Below are 6,045 nucleotides of genomic sequence, written 5' to 3'. Positions count from 1 at the left end.
GAAGACATGGACTGAGGGGAAGACATGGACTGAGGGGAAGACATGGACTGAGGGGAAGACATGGACTGAGGGGAAGACATGGACTGAGGGGAAGACATGGGCTGAGGGGAAGACATGGACCGAGAGGAAGACATGGACCGAGGGGAAGACATGGACCGAGGGGAAGACATGGACCGAGGGGAAGACATGGACCGAGGGGAAGACATGGGCCGAGGGGAAGACATGGACTGGACTGAGGGGAAGACATGGACTGAGGGGAAGACATGGAGCGACAAGAAAATACTCAACACATGTACGAGGCTGCAGAAACATGCTTGAGCTGATCCAGAGTAGGGCATAGAGCCACACCAGAGGACGGCAGAGGCAGGGTCCAGAGACTGTTAGTGCAGGCAGTAGCAGTCTATCAGAAGGCTTGGAATAGAGCCTATGGCCCTGAGTACCAGCCTCACAGAGGAAAATCACGGCTCAAGCTTACCATGACTTAGTTCTCTACCAAATCCTTTCAGAAATCCTCCCACTGAAAGAAGAACAGTGACAAGTTAAAAGATAGGAAGCAAGAAAGAAAAGAACAAAGGAGAAGAAGAAAGACATTGAATCGGCGAACTCCAGGCATAGTATACAAACAAAACTGGCCTGATGAAAACAGAAACGTCTCCTCCAAAAATTACTAATCCCATAGTAATTAGCCTCAGTGAGAATGACCTTCAAGAACTTCCAGAGAACTCAAAAGAATGACTCTAACTGTTTACACAGCTCAGACAAGATGCACAAATGCTTCAAGAAAACAAAAACAAAGAGCCCAATGAAAGAAGAAGGTTCTTGTTCTTGCTAGTTTTATGTCAACTTGACACAAGCTAGAGTCTCTGAAGAGGGGGAGAGCCTCCATAAGATCCAGGATGTAGACAAGCTGGTGGGGCATTTTCTTAATTAGGGAATAACGTGGGAAGCCCACCTCCCAACCGGGCCATGGTAGATGCTGCCATCCCTAGGCTGGTGGTACTGGGTTTTATAAGAAAACAAGCTGAGAAAAATTATGAGGACAAGCCAGTAAGCAGCACCCCTTCATCAGTGCCTGCCTCCAGGTTCCCAACCTGACCTGATGGACTGCGATGTGGAAGTGTAAGGCAAATAAACCCTTTCCTGCTCAAGTTGCTTTGATCATGGTGTTTCGTCACAGAAATAAGAACCCTAACTTGGACCCGGGAAGTGATGTATTTCTGTGATAGCCTGCCTGTGTTTCACCTGACAGGATTGTAGAAAGATTTGGAACTTTGGACTAAAAGAGTCATTTGAACTGAGATCTCAGCGGGCTGTTCTATTGGAGCTTGGAAGATAAGAATGTTGAGAACAGTGCAGATGATGGGAGTCTGGCTTCTGAAGTTTCAGAGGGAAATCTGATGACTCTATCAGGGGCTATTTGCTAGTTTGAATGAAGATTCTGTCATTCTGGTCAACTGTGGGATCAAAAGTCAGGCCGAGTCAGGCCTGATTAACAAGAGACCAGCACCATCGGAGTGAAACTTTTGTGTTACTGGGACAATTGATGCTAGTTAGCTGAAGCAGAGGAATGAGTGGTGATTAAGAAGAGACCAGCATCACCAAGGTGATATCTTTTGGAAAGTGTTTCTCAGGGTCAGTACACAGAAGCTTTGACCCAGAAGCGGCCAAGGTTGTACCTCATGCTGCAGTTGAACTTGGTAGTGTAAGAGTCATCCAGGTGGTTCTAGTGTTGAAGGCGTGGAGGGGCCATGTGCAACAGCTGAGGCTTCATGCTGTATGGCAGTGCTGGAGACCCCGAGGAGAGCCCAGGAGAGGCTATTGCTGAAAACGCAGCCCAGTTGAAGCAAGGCACCCCAGCAGTTTTGGAGATGCCAGTACCATGGGATGACCACCAAGAACAGCAACAGCAATGGTGTGGAACCAGCCTAAGCCTAGAAGACAAGCCGTGTGTGCTGCGGAGGGCAGAGCTGGAGGAGTGACCCAAGCCTTTGGAGGCGCCAAGAAGATTGTGAGTCAATCACAGATCCTGAACATCAAGTTATTTACACTGTTGGAGTTTGGTTTTGTTTCGTTCAGATTGTGATTGTACCCTGATCCTCCTCTCTTGAAGAAAAAGGGAAGAACTTAATTTTGATTTTTACAGGAACCCCCAGCTGAAAGACTTTGAACTTTTAAAAGAGATTTTGGATATTTAAAGAGCTGATATTTTAAAAGAGACCGAACTGGTTTGAACTAGTTTAATTTGTAAATAGTGGGGAACTTTTAAAGGTATTTATGTCTTATATTGTGATATTAATATTAGTGGTACACCTGGGAATAAATGAGAAAGGAAAGGTTCTAATTGGAAAGTGATGTGTTTCTATGTCAACCTGACAAGTGGTCAGTTGTACTGGTTAGTTTTAGGTCAATTTGACGCAGCTAGAGTCATCAGGGAGGAGACAGCCTCAACTGAGAAAATGCCTCCATAAGATCAGGATGTAAGCAAGCCTGTAGGGCATGTGGGTAGTGCCACCTCTGGGCTGGTGGTCTTGGGTGCTATTAGAAAGCAAGTTGAGCAAGCCATAGAAAGCAAACCAGTAAGCAGCAATTTTCTTTTTTCACTGGATATTTTATGCATTTACATTTCAAATGTTATCCTCCTTCCCCCTTCTCTCATCCCCTAACCCTGTACCTTGCTTCAATGAAGATACTCCTACTCCCACCTCAATGCCCTGGCATTCCCCTACACTGGGGAAATGGCCTTTACTGCACCAAGGGCTTCTCCTTCTATTGATGCCAGACAATGCCATCCTCCATTGGGTCCCTCCATGTGTATTCATTGATTGGTGGTTTAATCCCTGGGAACTCTGGGAGATCTGGTTGGTTGATATTGTTGTTCTTTCTATGGGGTTTCAAACAGCTTCAGCTTCTTCAGTCCCTTCTCTAACTCCTCCATTGGGGTCCCTGTGCTCAATCTGATTGTTAGCTGCAAGCATCCTCATCTGTATCATTATGGTTTTGGCAGAGCCTCTCAGGAGACATCCATATCAGGCTCCTGTCAGCAAGCACTTCTTGGCATCAGCAATAGTAACTGGGTTTGGTGGCTATATATGGGATGGATCCCCAGGTGGGGCAGTCTCTAGATGACCTTTTCTTCAGTCCCTGTAACACTCCTCGTCCCTATATTTCCTTCTGTGAGTATTTTGTTTTCCTTTCTAAGAAGGACTGAAACATCCCCATTTTGGTCTTCCTTCTTCTTGAGCTTTATATGGTCTGTGAATTGTTTCTCTGCATCATCTCCTGCTTTCAGATTCTTGACCTACTTGGGTTTCTGTCCTGACTTCCTTTGCTAGTAAACTGTAGCATGGATAAACCCTTCCTTCCCTAAGTTGCTTTGGTATTTAATGCAACAATAGTAACCCTAACTAAGACAGTGGTCAGAATAAGATAGGAAAACAGAATTCAAAAGAGACATATATAAAAATGTATAGACCAATCTCCCTGATAAACATAGATGTAAATTCTCAGTAAAATGCTTGCTAGTCAAATTCAAGATCACGTACAAAAAAAAAATCATTCCTCATGACCAAGTTAGCTTCATTCCAGCAACGCAAAGTGGTTCAACATGTATAACTTTTTTTTAAAAATCTTTATTAACTTGAGTATTTCTTATTTACATTTCGATTGTTATTCCCCTTCCCAGTTTCCGGGCCAACATCCCCCTAACCCCTTCCCCTCCCCTTCCATATTGGTGTTCCCCTCCCCATCCTCCCCGCATTACCGCCTCCCCTCAACAATCATGTACACTGGGGATTCAGTCTTGGCAGGACCAAGGGCTTCCCCTTCCACTGGTGCTCTTACTAGGCTATTCATTGCTACCTATGAGGTCAGAGTCCAGGGTCAGTCTATGTATAGTCTTTAGGTAGTGGCTTAGTCCCTGGAAGCTCTGGTTGGTTGGCTTTATTGTTCATATGGGGTCTCGAACCCCTTCAAGCTTTTCCAGTCCTTTCTCTGATTCCTTCAACAGGGGTCCTGTTCTCAGTTCAGTGGTTTGCTGCTGGCATTCACCTATGTATTTGCTGTATTCTGGCTGTGTCTCTCAGGAGGGATCTACATCCGGCTCCTGTCGGCCTGTACTTCTTTGCTTCATCAATCTTATCTAATTGGGTGGCTGTATATCAACATGTATAACTTAATAGATATACTTCATCCATAAACAGCCTCAGAGACAGAAACCACAATGTAATCTCAAAGGATACCCCAAAAAAGGCCTTTATCAAAATCTAGCATCTCTTCATAAAAAAAAGTGGTAGAGAAATGAGTAAAGGGAGAGGCATACCTCAACATAATGAAAGCAACAAACTTCCAACACCATGCTGAATGAAAAATGTTTAAAAGCATTCCCGCTGAGATCAGGGACAAGACAAGGGTTGTGAGGAGCTGCCCTCACATTCTCCATTACAAGATGGCGCCGGCATCCGGCAGGACGCACCTAGTAAAAAGGGCAATACACAGGCGCCTGGTAACTTCCCTACTCAAAGGGACACGTACACTTTGGTACGTCATCTGGCATAATTGGCAGCGACCAGTCAGAGAGTGACACGTCCTAGGCGAGGATAGTTTCCTATATAAGGGACGGTTATTCCTCACTCAGGGTCTCCGCATTGTAAGCTTATGCTCTCCCTCTCAAGACGCATTAAAGCTTTTCTGCAGAAGGATCCTGTGTGTGCCGCGTCGTTCTTGCTAGCGAGACGTAGCACGGGACAAAGGGTGTCACTCTCTCTGCTTCTATTCAGTAGAGCACTTGAAAGCTTAGCTAGAGCAATAAGACAAGGAAATAAAAATGATGTAAATAGGAAAAATCAAGTCAAAATATCTCTTTTTACAGATGATATGATTTTATACATAAGAAACTCCAAAGACTACATTATTGTCTAGACAATTAAAACTTTAAGGCTTTGAATGAGGATATTGAGGAAGCTACTGGACAATGGACTTCCAATAAGACTAGGAAGATTTCCAAATAATTTTCTTCTTACAGTCCTGTGGGCTAGGAACCAAGATGTTACTAATAACATGAGTCTTTGTAGAACATCCCACATCTGTACTATAGCAATACAGCATATTGCTATATACACACATATCCTTTATAATCAACAGGTATATGGGCCAGACATTACTGACAATCTAAAAGTAACTACAGTCCTTCTCATGAAGAAAATGGCATGGAAGCTCGTAGAAAAAAAATGTCCAGTTTAAACACACAGCTCATCAATGCATCACAATTTGTTGTACTTTAAATGCCAAATGACTTTGTCTTCTGGTATAAGCTCCAGAACTGCTGATAGCTTAGCCTCCATAGCTGGATGACATAAAATCCTAGGATGACTCCGCAGCCATTTGTCCTCAAAGCAACCCACCATTTTCAATAATGATAACTCAAATATTAATACTTTTTAAGAACTGGGTGTCATACCTAGTTCAGAGCTCCTTTAGACACCACTCCCTTATGTCACCCCATTCAACCACAGTGTCTAAAGAGTAGGAGGGCATATAATTTACCTCTGACTACCTTCATTTCTCCCTTGCGACAAGCATTTGCCACTCTGGATCCAGAGACCAGGACCTCAGATACACAATGAAATTTTCCCTGTGTGGTTGTGTCTGAAGTGTTGGTTAGGAGGCATCCCTGATCAGGTTGGTTCAGGTTGACTTTTGATGACTGTGGTGACCTCCTATATGGTATATATGTATCAATGGCGTGCATGTGAAGCTTCAGGCTAGGCCTTTCTGTATCGGAAACCTTCTCAATCTCCAGGAGCCCCTCCACAGAACAGCTTACCTCCTACCTCACTACAAGTATGTGTCAAAACGTCCAGATCCACAGATACACTCTCCCATCTCTTCCCCAAGCAAAGGAGAAAAGTTGAGAAGTAAATCATATATTCAGCAACAGAACATGTTTCAAGATTCTGCACCTAAGTAAATATTTGGAGGGAGAGGCTGGCAATCTCTGCTTTCCCAAGATGGCCCCAATCTGCATGAGGATGCTATTAAGACTGAGTC

At 44.2% G+C, this 6,045-nt stretch overlaps 1 long non-coding RNA gene across 3 annotated transcripts in view; it reads right to left on the bottom strand.

Moving 5' to 3' along the window:
- Positions 1-3,621: 3,621 nt before the first annotated feature.
- The window catches only part of LOC108350043 (uncharacterized), a 39,717-nt gene continuing 37,293 nt past the window's right edge, over positions 3,622-6,045 (bottom strand). For all 3 annotated transcript variants that reach the window (XR_015675901.1, XR_015675903.1, XR_015675904.1), the window contains one exon: positions 3,622-4,795. This is a non-coding gene — a long non-coding RNA (uncharacterized LOC108350043). The remainder of the gene's footprint in view (positions 4,796-6,045) is intronic.

Source organism: Rattus norvegicus, chromosome 2 (genome assembly GCF_021556685.1).
Source record: "Rattus norvegicus strain SHRSP/BbbUtx chromosome 2, alternate assembly SHRSP_T2T, whole genome shotgun sequence".
In the NCBI taxonomy this organism is placed as follows: domain Eukaryota; kingdom Metazoa; phylum Chordata; class Mammalia; order Rodentia; family Muridae; genus Rattus; species Rattus norvegicus.
Note: the sequence above shows the minus strand (reverse complement) of the source record. Positions and strands in the feature narration are given on the sequence as shown.